Genomic DNA, 14,548 nt, shown 5'->3' with positions numbered 1-14,548 from the left:
CATGGGAGCGGGGTACTTCCCGCAAAATGACGTACCCTTACGTCATGGGGATAGCGCGAGATCATAGCAGATCTCGCGCTATCCCGCAGCGGGAGCTGGCTGTCACTAGTAGCCGGTGTCCCGCTGCGACAGCGGGGGGCATCGGAGTTGCACCCCCCAGCTGTTAACCCCTTCCCTGCCGTGATCTAAGTAGATCACGGCAGGGAAAGGGTTCACAGAGGGAGCTCGCTTCCTCTGTGACTCCAGCCGGCTCTCGCTATAACATCGCGAGAGCCCAGCTGGTTGTTATGGCAACAGGACGCCACATACTGGCGTCCTGTATTGCCATAGCCTGTGATCGCTATAGTTAGTGATAAGGCATGGCAGGAGAGAAGTCCTGCCATGCCTTATCGTAGCGATCTACAGTGCTGCAGTAAAAGTCCCTCAGAGGGACACAGATTGTGTAAAATAAAGAGAAAAATAAAGTACAAAAAATAAAAATGTAAAAAAAGTGTTAAAAAACCCTTTTTTTATACTTTTTCTCAAATTAGCATAAAAAAATAAAAAATCCCACATATTTGGTATTGACGTGTCCGTAACAACGCGTACAATACATTGAAGGCACTTATTATCCTGCATGGCAAAAACGTTAAAAAAATGCTAAAAAACGGAGGCAAAATGCAAATTTTTAGCATTTTGCCTCCCAAAAAACGCAATAAAAGTGATTAAAAAAACGTACCCCAAAATGGTACCAATAACAACTACAGCTCATCTCACAAAAAATAAGCCATCAGAGAGCTCTGTCCATGGAAAAATAAAAAAGTTATAGCACTTTGAATACAGTGAGATAAGAAAAAAATAATAATTTAAAAAAAAAGGGTTTTTATTATGGAAAAGTTGAAAAACCTAAAAAAAATGAATTTTGGTATCGTTGTAACCGTACCGACCCACAGAAAAAAATGAATTGTGTCATTTATGCTGCATAATTAATGCTTTAAAAAAAAAAAAAAAAATCTATGGCAGAATTGATGCGTTTTCTCTCCCTACAATCATAAAAAAATAATAAAAGTTTTACAATATACTTTATGTACCCAAAAATGGTACCAATAAAAACTACAGTTCGCCACACAAAAACAAGCCCCTATACGGCCGCGTCGACGGAAAAATAAAAAAGCTATGGCTTTTGAAAAATGGAGATGAAAAAATACCAAAAATCCTTTGGTCCTCAACGCCAAAATAGGCCATGTCCTTAAGGGCTTAACCCTTTCTTGCTTGCAGGTGCCAATACATCTAACATGGATTTATACCATATTACAGAGAATGACATAACACATACATAAAAGATATATTTATACATAATGGAGGGGGCCCAGACTTTGGGCCACTACAATATTACATTGAATGTAGGTTTTAACAAGCAATACAGGATTGTAGGTCTAAAGCCTAATTAGTAAATATGATTCAGGGCCAGTGGACTGCTCTAGGGCTATGTAGTAAGTACCCATAGAACATTCTTAAGTGCCCTTGTGGTGCATCCCTGAGGCACAGTCTTCTACTCTAGAAGCAATACTTCTAGAAGAAAAGACCTCATAGAAGGGAAAATTGACTGGACATTGCTGAGAAAATAGAGAGAACATATTCAGGTCTTCAATCAAGGGTGCCTATATTATCCATAATAAAGTCTACAAGAAACGGGCAGAGAAGAGTTGGCTTGGACTCCATTGCAGATAAAGCAGTAGGGGAAGTTCCTCCACAGGAAGCTGCCCAGTCAGACAAAGCAGCCAAAAAGTTGTTTCACGTACTGTAGCTCTGAAGTAAAAAACAAAGTACAGAACTGCAAAAAAGCAGAGCGAGTTTCACCTTGGAAATAGTTTATAAGATGGAGAAGGCTGAGTGTTTGACATTGAGGGTATAAATTACTGATTACACATTCAGGAGGAATGTTATTCATCAGCATAACTAGTATCAGTCAAGTGTTTCTTTGTTTTTGGTGATTGTTACTATTGACCATTCGCTTCCATTACTATGACCGGTTTGGTATGTAGATATTAGACAAGTTATGTTTCACAGGTTCATTGCACATTATTTAGGGCATGTCATTCTCAGACTCTATGTACCGACAGGGGCTTTAGAACAGAATTTACATAATCATCTTGCCACCGTTTTCTTATATGCAGCAGTATGCCACATCATGCACATGCACATACAGAAATAGCAAAGTTTAAACTGGCTTTTAACGCCTTAGTGACGAAGCTTCTCTGCGCCTTAACTCCTTAGTGACAAAGACTGTTTGCGCCTTAGTGACGGAGCCAAATTTTGGAAATCCGAAATGTGTCACTTTAGCATATAATACCTTCGTAAAGCTTTTGCATATCCAAGTGATTCTGACATCGTTTTTTCGTGCCATTATCGTACATAGGTACGTAATTTCATCTCCCCTCACAAATATGATCCATGAGGGGAGATGAAACGTAAACTTTTTTTTTACACTTTTTTTTTACTTTACATGATCGATGTTATGCATTGTGTAACAGTGATCCTGTGACTGGGAACTGCATATCTCTCTGCTACCACCTACACATGCTGGCCAGGAGCAGAGGGATTTTAAATTTCCAGGGCGTGAGCCCCACGAATTATGTCAGATAAACGCAGGACATCGCGGAAGACTTAGGTGAGTATTTTCACCCTCCCTCATGGATCCGAGGCACGCATGCGCCGGACATCACGGAGGATGGGGGTGAGTACTTTCAGTGCCCATCATGGATCCTATCTGTGAGGGGAACTGGAACTCTTACTTTTTAAAAACGTTTTATCCAATGCATAGCACCAATTGCATGATCAGGGTTGGACATCCCAGCCCACTATGATGACTCCCGGTTGTCTGCCACCTCCAGTAGCTGTCAGCATGGAACTGTCACGCCCACTGGTGCCGGCGGCCCCATTGAAAGCATTGGGATGCCCCCAACCACTGCAATGATTTTCGGGGAAGGGCTTTAAATATAAGCCCTTCCGTGAAAAATTATCCCTAGCTTGTGTAAAAAAAATTAAAGAATATACACTTTCCTCTCCCCCGCTGTCGGGGCTCGGTGCGTCTACCCGCTTGTCTGCCCAGCACTGTACTGAAGCTCTTTATGTATTGTATGTTTTAAATATTGCAAAATACCCAATACTCTCCCATTTGCTATTTTTATAGGGAAAATTAAATAATTAGACCAAACAGAGACGAGAAAGTTAAAAAAATATTCAATGAAATTTATTCCTTTTACCTAGACACTAAATGCAGATTGTCCCAACCAATTCAACAAGTTGGTGTCCATGTTTATAGGATCTATCACAGATATGTCAGACCCATTCTGGTGTGTCAAGATACTTTTTTTACCCCATTGACTCTTCATAGGTCCATCTTGTTTTCTCTATTTTTACTGAATAGAAAAGTGCAGCCTGCTGACCAACTAAAAGAGGGTTGAAAAAACGATAATACAAATGTGATTACAGCCTTAGAAGCCATTCTTCCTAACAGTTTTGTCTACTTAAAAGTGATCTGAAAGTTAAGTTATGGTTTAAGAATAAACTGTCATATGTATATACATGAGGAACAACAGCTTTTTTGGCCATTACACACTGCATACATAGGGGAACAGGATTTCCTCTCTCTACAGAAGCAGTAGCATCGTGGAGGACATTATACAGCAGAACTGAGCAGTGTAGCTGTGAATACAGCATCAGGGCACTAAAGAGGTATTGTTCCATTTCCCTATTTGCATATTTCCCAGAAGAGCATGGCCCTCACTACACCCTCCTAAGTGTCTCCTCATACACCTTCTAAGTGCTCCCCTTAAGGAGAAACTATACCCTTCCTGACTCTCACAGAAATGAATGGGAGAAGACGTGCACAGAGTCATCTGAAAAGAGTCAAGCTATGTGTGCATGCCAAGTCCTTGGGACACCGCACAAGAACAGGGCATCCGATGAGTATGAAACACAACTCCTCAGACTCCCCCTTTCCTTATTTGTTAGTCCCACAATGTAGTTTATGGAGTTCAAAGGGGGTGACAGGTTCCCTTCAAAGACAGAAAGGAGAACACTGAATAAACGGTGTATGTGTGATCAGATACAGTAAATCTATCCTGTATGAACGCTCTGTAATGAACCAGTAAAGTATAGTTCTGAGGAATGTATTGCATTGCAATATTTTATAAGAAATGTTGCAGTGCTAACAGATGTATGTATTATGCATGTTAACATGTTCTTATTTCATTTATAGGTGAGGCAGAGCTCCGTGGCACAGAAGTGGAAGACTGAAGAATATTTTTTATATTTGTATAAAGACTGTATACTACCTACCAGTATATGCTGTGTACCTCCACTCTGCAGCAAATAACTTATTTTTACATTTATATCGTTTCTTCATAGGCCAGATTTCTTGGAAAGTATTCATCATTGCCCCAAAATCTGGATCATTTCCTGCTGTAGAAAATAAAAAATAACAGAATGTCAAAAAACATAACTTAAATTCAAGTTAATAATAAAACAAATATTTTACATGTTTTCTTATATTCTTTATTTCTAGACAAATCAAGTGTTAAGATAGTGTAGACAGAGATCTGGGACTTAGTAATGGAAATGGGGGTGGAGCTGTGGGAGGGGTTACTACAGTTAGAACTGGCAGAAGAGTTAGTTGTGATACAATTAACATAAAAAAATAATCAAAAACCTCAAAACTGTATGGTGACCAGTGCTAGAAGTCGGACTAATAAGGTGGATAATTGGAAGTAATAATGTCTTAGAAAATCTATGACCTAGCAGGAATAACAGAGACCTGGTTGGACGAAACCTGTGACTGGGCAGTTAACTTACAGGGTTATATTTTGTTCAGAAGGGATCATAGAAACAGGAAAGAGGGAGGGATTTGTATTTATGTAAAGTCCTGTTTAAAGTCCATGCCACAATTTGTGAGGAAAATGAACATGGAGGAAAAAACAATAATAAAATCCTCATATAGACCACCAAATATAACAGAAGCCATTGAAAATCTATTACTGAGGAAAATGGATAAAGTGGCAAATCACAATGAGGTTATTATTATGGAGGACTTTAACTATCTAGATATAAACTAGGAAGCTGATACCTGCAGATCTCATAAAGGTAACAAGTTTCTGTCAATAACTAAAGATAATTACCTTACCCAACTTGTACAGAATCTATCAAAAGGGATGGCCATTTTGGACTTACTATTAACCAACAGACCTGACAGAGTAACAGGGGTGCAGATTGGGGGACACCTTGGAAATAGTGGCCATAATATAATACATTTTCACTTGTCTTTCAAAAGGGAGTTTTATCAGCGAGCTACAGAAATACTAAACTTTAGGAAGGCAATGTATAATCAGTTCAGAGATGCTCTTATCCCAATTGACTGGAACAATGTCCTCAAAAATAAGAGTACAGACAATAAATAGGAAATGCTTGTAAACATCTTAAACACTTACTATGAGCGGTTCATACTTTATAGGAATAAAAGGTTAAGGAATAGAAGAAAAACAATGTGGTTCAATAAAGATGTAAAGGGGCAATAAACAACAAAGAAAGCATTTAAACTGCTAAAACAAGAAGGCAGCAAAGATGAACCTATAAAAACCTATAAGGAAAAAAATAAATTATGTAAAAAGCAGATAAAAGCAGCATAGAGACTCATTGCTAAAGAGAGTAAAACTAGCCCTAAACTGTCCTTTAACTATATAATTAGTAAAAAGATTAATACTGAAAGTGTTGGCTATTTAAAACATAATGAGGGGAAATTGTAGAGGGCGATGAGGGAAAGCAAATCTATTAAATCGTTTTTTCTCCAGTGAATTCACTGAGGAAAATGAAATGTCAGATGAGATGTGGAGTGATAATGTAAACTTTCACCTAAATGTCACCAGTTTAACACAGGAAGAAGTGCAGAGTAGCCTTAAAAAGATTAAAATGGACAAATCACCAGGTCCCGATGAAATACACCCCCGCGTACTAAGGGAATTAAGTAATGTGATAGACCATTCTTTCTTAAGCACTCTATTGTGATGAAGTTTGTTCCACTGGATTAGCGCATAGTCAATGTGCTGCCAATATTCAGAAAGGGGCCGAAAAGTGAGGCCAGAAATACAGGCAATAAGTCTTACTTCCGTTGTGGGTAAAATGTTTGAAGGGTCTCTAAGAGATGTTATCCTGGAGTAACGCAAGGAAAATAGCTGTATAACTCCATATAAGCATGGCTTTATGATGGGTAGCTCCTGTCAAACCAATTTGATCAGCTTCTACACAGAGGTAAGCTCGAGACTGATCCAGGGAGAGTCATTGGATCTTGTATACCTGGACTTTTCCAAAGAGTTTGATACTGTGCCGCATAAAAGTTTGATATATAGAACGAGAAAGCTTGCTCTGGGTGAGAATGTGTGTAAGTAGTAAGTAACTCGCTCAATAAAAAAAAGCAGAGGGTGGTTAGTAATGGTACATACTTTGGGTCACTGTAACTAGTGGGGTACCACAAGGGGTAGCATTGGGCCCTATTCCTGTTAATATATTTATTGATGAGCTGGTAGAAGGATTGCATAGTAAGAGCAATATTTGCAGATGACACAAAATTATGCAAAGTCATTAACACAAGAGAGTATAGAATGGATCTGGATTAGTTGGGGGCTTGGGCAGAAAAATGGGAAACTACTGTATAATACTGACATGGAAAAGGACTTGGGGATTTTAATTAACTGTAAGCTTAACTGCAGCAACTAGTGCCAGGCAGCTGCCGCCAAGGCAAATAGGATCATGGTGTGCAGCAAAAGAGGCCTAGGGGCTCATGATGAGAACATTGCTATTCCCTTTTTAAAAGCACTGGTCAGAGCACACATGGAATATTGGGTACAGTTTTGTGCTCCAATACTCAAGAAGGACATGTCAGAGTTTGAGCGGGTTCAAAAGCAAGCAACTAATGCGAGGGGTCCAGGAATAATTGCCAAATTATGCTCCAACTTAAAGGGGAGCTAGGTGAGGAATTGCCAATTTTGGATTGGCATAAAATCGCCATATCAACTGCAAAATTTTCCATTAATGCATCAATTACAGAGGCAGGTCATAAACTTTTAATGCGATGGTATCTGGTTCCTAGAAGAATTTCCAGCATGTTCCCAGGGATGTCGGGTTTATGTTTCAGAGAATGTGGAGTTGAGGGTACCTTTCTACATATTTGGTCGAACTGTCCTAGGCTCCGTAGGTTCTGGTTTCAGGTATACACCCTTATATTTTCCATTACAAATGTATTGTTACAAAAATCATCATGGGAATCTCTACTGGGCAAATGAATCCCTGACATTCCTCGAAACATACATAGATGGATATCTTATTGCTTTCTTGCCGCACGGATAGCTATCGCTCACTCCTGGAGGAAAACTTCAGTTAGTATCGACTTTGTGAAAACAAAATTATCATCGATTATAGTTAATGAGAAGCTGGCAGCTATGCTGATGGATTGTGAAACTCCATATGAAAAAGCCTGGTTGTCCTGGCACCAGTATCAAACTTTTAATGACCACTTGTCCATTAAATTTGTGTGTGACGTATGAGTTACATATAGAGCCTGACAGCACCTGTGATGTCAGTTACTGCTCTTAGCTCTGCCCCCTGATCACATGATGGTGACATCATCACAGGTCCTTCTGCCTTGAATGAGGAATTATGGGCAGACTACATCCCCCACAAACCCCTGTGGCCTCAGTTGTTATGGATACAGCAGTATTCAGTCTTCCAGTTTGTACCTACTTGTGAGACATCTGGACAGCTGCCTGGAGAGTCCCATAAATGACACCTCACAAATTTACACATACATAGCTTGTGTGCTGACAGGACGTGTGATGATGTCACCGCCATGTGATCAGTCACATGGTTTCTAAGCTGAATGAGGGAATATGGTTGGACTACATCCCCCACAACCCCCCTGTGGCCTCAGTTGCTATGGATACAGCAGTACTCAGTCAGCAGTTTGTATGTTCTGACACAGCGGTACTCCTGTGTGGAGACTCCAAGAAATGACACCTTACAGATGTCCACATACATACCTGGCAGTGCATACCAACAACATTGAAGGATAGTCCTTTCCCCACTATCTTCACATCTTCTGAACGTGATATCATGTCATCTCAAGTGCTAATGCCGCCAACACCAGTCTGCCCTTCATCTAATCGTGAACCTTCTCCTGTGTTGAAACAAACCACTGCTGTCGTGCAAACATGTCACCACAGAGGATTCAACGCCACCGTTACAGCTTACATGATACAGCAACAAGCCATGATATCTCCTCAGTCACCAGCTGCAGTTCATAAAACACATACAGCTCATATGCGAAAGCTACGAGCGAACATGTCTCCTCAGCAAGCTGCTGAAGTTCGTAAATCACATGCAGCTTATATGCAAAAGCAATGTAGCAGAGCTGTGTGTGTGTTATGGAATCCAACTGCCGGATCTCTACTTCCCCAGGGAAATCCAACTTACCATCAAACATATCCTCTACCCCTCCGATAAACATAGGAAGAAAAATGACTTCTGACCAGGTCAAGAGAAGAGTCTATCTTAACTTTCCTAACATAGGCGCACCAACAGCTAGGGTGAGCCAGGCCCCTAGGTTCCAGCGTGGAGCTGTCCCTATTGGAACAATCGGCCTGCTTGTAGGCAGGACTCCCTTTGGGTTTTAGTTGTCTTGTTGGAGTAGGGACTTTCAAGACAATGATGACCCTTGATATGGGCTTGTAAGCTTGTGTATTTTGTCAAAAATATTAACCAATAGCTCGTATATACAAACGTATTAAATATTTCTATCTGTCTGGGTTTTGTGGTACATTGGTAAGTATCTTGGCATCTCTTGTTGTTTGTATGCACATCCTTTCTCCCCTTTCCTCTCTCCAACCCTTGCTTGGGTTACATCCTTGTAGGTCGTTGTTTCCAAAGCCTACACAGAGGATTCATTGAGTTACCCCCCCCCCTCCAAAAAAAAAACTGCTACTCAGCAAGCACCCCTGAAAGCAATAGTGCTAGAGAGTGTCCCCGAAAATAAGGGCGCAATGCTGATGGTGCCCTATATTGTGTTCCATATGGTTAAAGTGTTCCCCTTTGTGCTTTTTTTGTACCTTATGCAGTGCCCACACACAGTATATGTGATCTTTTAAATGTCCCCAAACAGTAATAGTCAGTAATAGTGCCCTCTTTGAGTCCCACACAGTAATTATGTCCACTTTTGTGCAATCTACAAAATATTCTTTTTTTTGTACTCCCACTTTACTCCCTAATACTCTTTTTGTGACTCATAGACAATAATGAGACTTCAAGAGTAATAATTCACATTTTTGGTCACAATACTTTAATTAATGACAACCTTTGTGCCTATTGCACAGTAATAATGAACTTTTTGTGTCGCCTAGAAAAAAATAAAGATGGTGTTTTATATGGGGACACAATAGAGGTTCTTACTGTTTTGGAGTAGAAAGGTGATATTAATAATGAAAATACAGCTATTCCCCAAAATAGTTATAACAACCTACTTAATGCCTCCACATAAAATAAATGCCCACCTTATGTCCTTCCAATAGGTAACAGTGCTTCCAATATATAAATGTCTACTCTATTTGGTAATCGTGCCCTCTTTTTCCCCAGAAAATAGTTAAACTTATACTTTCTTAACCCCAAGCCCATGAAAAGTAGAGCAGCTGAAGCCTCTTGTGGCCTGTGATGCCATTGTCCAGCACAGTACACATTCAAGCCATTTTGTAGGTCACAGGCCTAGAGCATCCTATGGACTAAAGAACAACAGGGCAGAGAGCCTATGCCTCCCTGACCTGCAATAGGCTTCCACTTTATCTATATCCTGAGAACTTGGATACATTTGAAAGTGGCACGTTCCTATGTATCTAGGGCACCAAGCCATAAATTCTAGTACCCCAGAATCCAGAGCTGCCTCTTTGGCAATGGGGCCCAGGACAAATGCCCCAGCTGTCTCCCTAATACTGGCACTCCTGATATACCTTGACAATTATATTGATATCCTTTACCTTGGTTGTGCCATTGGCTGATTGTATTAGGACTATAACCAGGTGCATTAGCATAAGGTTGGAAAGTGGAGTTGCCCCTTTCAGGGCAGTTGTTCTGTATTATACAACATGTAGGGCTAGTATAGGTATTTCTGACCTTCAATGATGTGATTTTTCCTCCTTAGTGATTCACTTGTTTTTGGAGAAATACTCAAGTCTTTTAGACTGCTTTTTAAAATAAAATGTTGTATTTAATAAAGAGTACTTTTTCCTCAGTGGTTTATCAACATTTTTACTCGCATGTGATCAGAGGGCTTCCACATGCTTCTCACTGTGCTGAGAGGAGCATCAACATGATACAACTGTAAGACAGTCCATTACATTATTAGTCTTTAAAATATGCAATTAAATTCCATAAAGTCTCCTTAATTGCTGCTTCTCGGCGCAGGATCTAGGAGGGGGCATCTCAAACACTTTTGGATTTTAAATGTGGCATGACCTGTGACCACAAAAAGCAAACATTTCCAGATAAACCCAGAGAAGGCAAACGAGAGAAAAACTAATTGCAATCACTGAATAGCAAGATATTTTCTCAAATGTAAACATGCCAATTCTAATCATAGACTGTTATAAACGTAGAAATCATTGCCTTCTGCTCTGAATTACAATTAAGTAAAGAATAGCACTGCTGTTACTAAATAACATGATTTCTTAGGATTACATTACTGAATTTATACATAACTATTACTGCTTGAAATGACCAACTTATCATTTTTTACGGCTAGGGATGAAAACTGCAACACCATGCCGCTGTAGTGTACCAGAACAACATCCTGGCCCCCTCCATAAATGTCATACATGCATTGTCTCATGTGAATGCATTGTGCAAAGCTGTCATGTCATTTTCTGTAGCGTCTGAAGGGTTAACGTTCATAAAATCATTGCCTGTCAGCTCTGTTACTGAATGTATCTATTCTCTTATGTCATGTGGTACAAACGAAGGTATAAATGTGAGTGTCTGAGAGTGGGAAAGAGAATTCTATCTTGAGCCTGTGAGTTCCATCTTGTCTACCTGGGTGTGCTAACACAGAGCTGCATGGAAGCACCTTCTGCTTCCATGTAGGTGAAGATGGAGGAAGAGGAGTGACTTCCTGTAGTGTCTGGAGAGTGGATGTATTAGGAGTGAGTCCCACCAACTGAGAGAGAGCAACCCCAGTTTCTAAACCAGGTACCTATTCACACCACAGGTGTTTTCCTGTGCGGCTGTCCGTTAGCTTGGGATCACCGCACAGAGGTACCTTAATGGCTAGGCCTGCTTCTGAATAAGTGTTTCTTACCAGAGTGTATGTGGAGTGACCCCTACCCCCTTTTCCTCCTCCAGAGTGCTCCCAATCCAGAATCAATGACATATAAATAATGTGGACTATAGGTCGTATTGATCCTGTGTATCCTCCCTACCTCCGAGATAGCCTGTAACTACTGCAAGTGAATTGTGCGTGTGATTACCTAGGGACCCGAGGTACTATATACAAATCTCTGTGTTTATTGCTCCGCCCCATTGATTAACGGTGTGTGGGAATGATGGCGTCACAAGTGATATCTACTACAACCTCCCTCATCCCCATTATTGGCACTCCCAGCCAAAGGAGTGTCGAAGCTTGTTTGGCAATCTACACTGGCCCTGGTTGCGTGTCATCCCTATGGGACCAGAGCATGGTAAGTGCCACCGTGACCCGCCAGCACTTCACCCTCCCAGCTCTTCACGTTAGCCAGGTGCCCAGGGTCACCCCTCTGGGGTGTTGCACCGCCTTACCATTAACTGGCACAGATTGGCTCTGCTTTAAATTCACACAAGCGATTCTTCTTTTGCAGCAGTGCTGTGAGATTGACAAATTGCTGCTAGCCCTATTTTGGGGGTGATTCCTCATACAGAATTGCCCATGATTTCCTATGGGATTTCTTAAAAAATCGCATTGCACTTACATGCCATGTGATTCGCATTTGAGTGCGATACAATTTTTGCCATTGAAAACTATTGCAAGCACTTGCGCTTTGTTTCACTGACTTCTACACCATGAATAACTGCCATAGACTGAGTATGAAAAATCCTCAGTTCCAAAATACAGCTTAAAACTTTGAAATGAGACACTCTATGTGATAACATTAATGCCATATACAAATACATATTAGAGCCATTATCTGCTCCAGCACAAGATGGCATTATAGCATCACTCTATGATGGTACTATGATCATGATCTTATGTAGACTCAGGTTCAGGAGGCAACCAGAAGATGATGCCAAGGAGAACTAAGGAGCCAAGAAACAGGGGTTCAGTCAAAAAAGATGAGGAGTAATGTGTATTGTCAGAGTAAGTGCTACTATACTGCTTTTGTATAACTGCCACAATACTGATGGCACAACAGTATTGTACAGGTTTCAAATATTAACCCCTTAGTGATGGCCAATACGTCTTTTAACTGACCTCACTAATGGGATTTTAACCTGCACGTATATTTTTTTAAGATGGTGGCTTGGCTGACTACTAACAGCCAGGCTCCTGCTCTAACAGCCAGATGCAGAGAAACCTCAGATCCTGGCAGTTAAACCCCTTATATGCCAAAATCAATAGCAACTGCAGCAGATGGCTGGGGCAGCGAGATCCTTTTGTCACCCATCGGCACCCTGCACTGTGATTGCAAGGTACCAATGGTTCCCACTGCAGGTGAAAGCCTGAGAAAAGCCTCCGTGTCTGCCATGTAACTCAGCCTATTAGGCCCCGCCTCCCACAGAGTCTAACAGACTGCTGTCATAGGCTTAGTACAATGTACTCCATAAGGAATGTACTATTCTAGAGATCAAACAATTGCATCTTTAAGTCACCTTGAGGGACAAAAAAAAATGGTGTCAAAAATGTTCAATAGAGTTTAATTTAGGAATTTTTTTACAAATATGCATTTTTCCACACAAAAAAAGCTCTTTAAATGGATAAAATGCCAAAGTAAGTTTTAAAAAACAACACATATTAGGTATTACCGCATACGGCATGACCCAGACATTAAAAATATTTTGTTATTTATTGCACATGGTGAACACCGTAAAAATAATTTAAAAAATTAATGCCAGACTTGCTATTCTTCTTTTGTTTCCTCTCCAGAAACACGCTTTTCTCCTTAGGGAGAGCAGCTAGACGGTGAGTGAGGACACTCAAAAGGCCATTTCTGACCCCCACCCCAGGCCTCTCATTAGCAACACCAGACTGTACATTGATGAAGGGCAAATACCCTGAAACAGCTGTCTGTGTATGGTGCCTGGCTTTGCTTTTAATTCCCAGTCATTGTTACAAGGCTTGCATAAAGAGTCTAACTTTGGCTTTAAGGAATGCAGCCTTCCAATATTTGTATATTACCCAAAGGAGCATGAATGGCCTTTTGAGTCTCCTCACCCACCGTCTAGATGCTCTCCCTAAGGCCTCTTTCCCATGAGCGTATATCGGCCCGACATTTTCACGGCCTGCCGATATACGCTGTGATCTGATGTATTTTATTCCAATGCATCAGATCACATGGCCGTATTTCCGTGACGTAAAAACGCCCGGCCAACCAATATAGTGCTGGGAGTTTTTATGTTGGGCCCAAATGATAGTCCTGAAACTATCTTTTGGGCCGGAATACATCGGCCGCTGGCAGCAGCTGTAGGTGGGAGGAAGTTTAGCAACATATCTATCTATCTATCTATCTATCTATCTATCTATCTATCTATCTATCTATCTATCTATCTATCTATCCAATATCTATCTATCTATCTCATATCTCTCTCTCTATCTATCTATCATCTATCTATCTATCTATCTATCTATCTATCTATCTATCTATCTATCTATCTATCTATCTATCTATCTATCTCATATCTATCTATAGCTATCTATTTATCTATCTCATATCTATTTCTCTATCTATCTCATATCTATTTACCTATCTATCTCTTTATCTATCCAATATCTATCTATCTCATATCTATCTATTTATCTATCTACCTTTCTCATATCTATCTATCCAATATCTATCCATCTATCTCATATCTATCTATCCATCTATTTATCTATCTATCTATCTATCTATCCATCTATTTATCTATCTATCTATCTATCTATCTATCTATCTATCTATCTATCTAATATCTATCTCGTATCTATCTATTTAACTGTCCAATATCTATCTATCCAATATCTATCTATCTATCTATCTATCTATCTATCTATCTATCTATCCAATATCTATTTATCTATCTATCTATCTATCTATCTATCTAATATCTATCTATCTCATATCTATCTATTTATCTATCTACCTTTCTCATATCTATCTATCTATATCTATTTATCTATCTCATATCTGTCTATCTATCTATCTCATAGCTATCTATTTATTTATCTATCTACCTATCATATATCTATCTATCTATCCATCTATCCAATACCTATCCATCTATCTATCTATCTAATATCTATCTCATATCT

At 40.0% G+C, this 14,548-nt stretch overlaps 1 protein-coding gene across 1 annotated transcript in view; it reads left to right on the top strand.

Moving 5' to 3' along the window:
* The window catches only part of SMPX (small muscle protein X-linked), a 100,627-nt gene extending 96,106 nt beyond the window's left edge, over positions 1-4,521 (top strand). Inside the window, exon 5 of the mRNA XM_066598623.1 lies at positions 4,244-4,521. The gene's annotated coding sequence lies outside the window, so the exon portion shown is untranslated. The remainder of the gene's footprint in view (positions 1-4,243) is intronic.
* Positions 4,522-14,548: the final 10,027 nt, after the last annotated feature.

The sequence above is a fragment of the Eleutherodactylus coqui genome, chromosome 4 (assembly GCF_035609145.1).
Source record: "Eleutherodactylus coqui strain aEleCoq1 chromosome 4, aEleCoq1.hap1, whole genome shotgun sequence".
NCBI classification, from domain to species: domain Eukaryota; kingdom Metazoa; phylum Chordata; class Amphibia; order Anura; family Eleutherodactylidae; genus Eleutherodactylus; species Eleutherodactylus coqui.
This window is presented reverse-complemented; position numbering and strand designations above follow the sequence as displayed.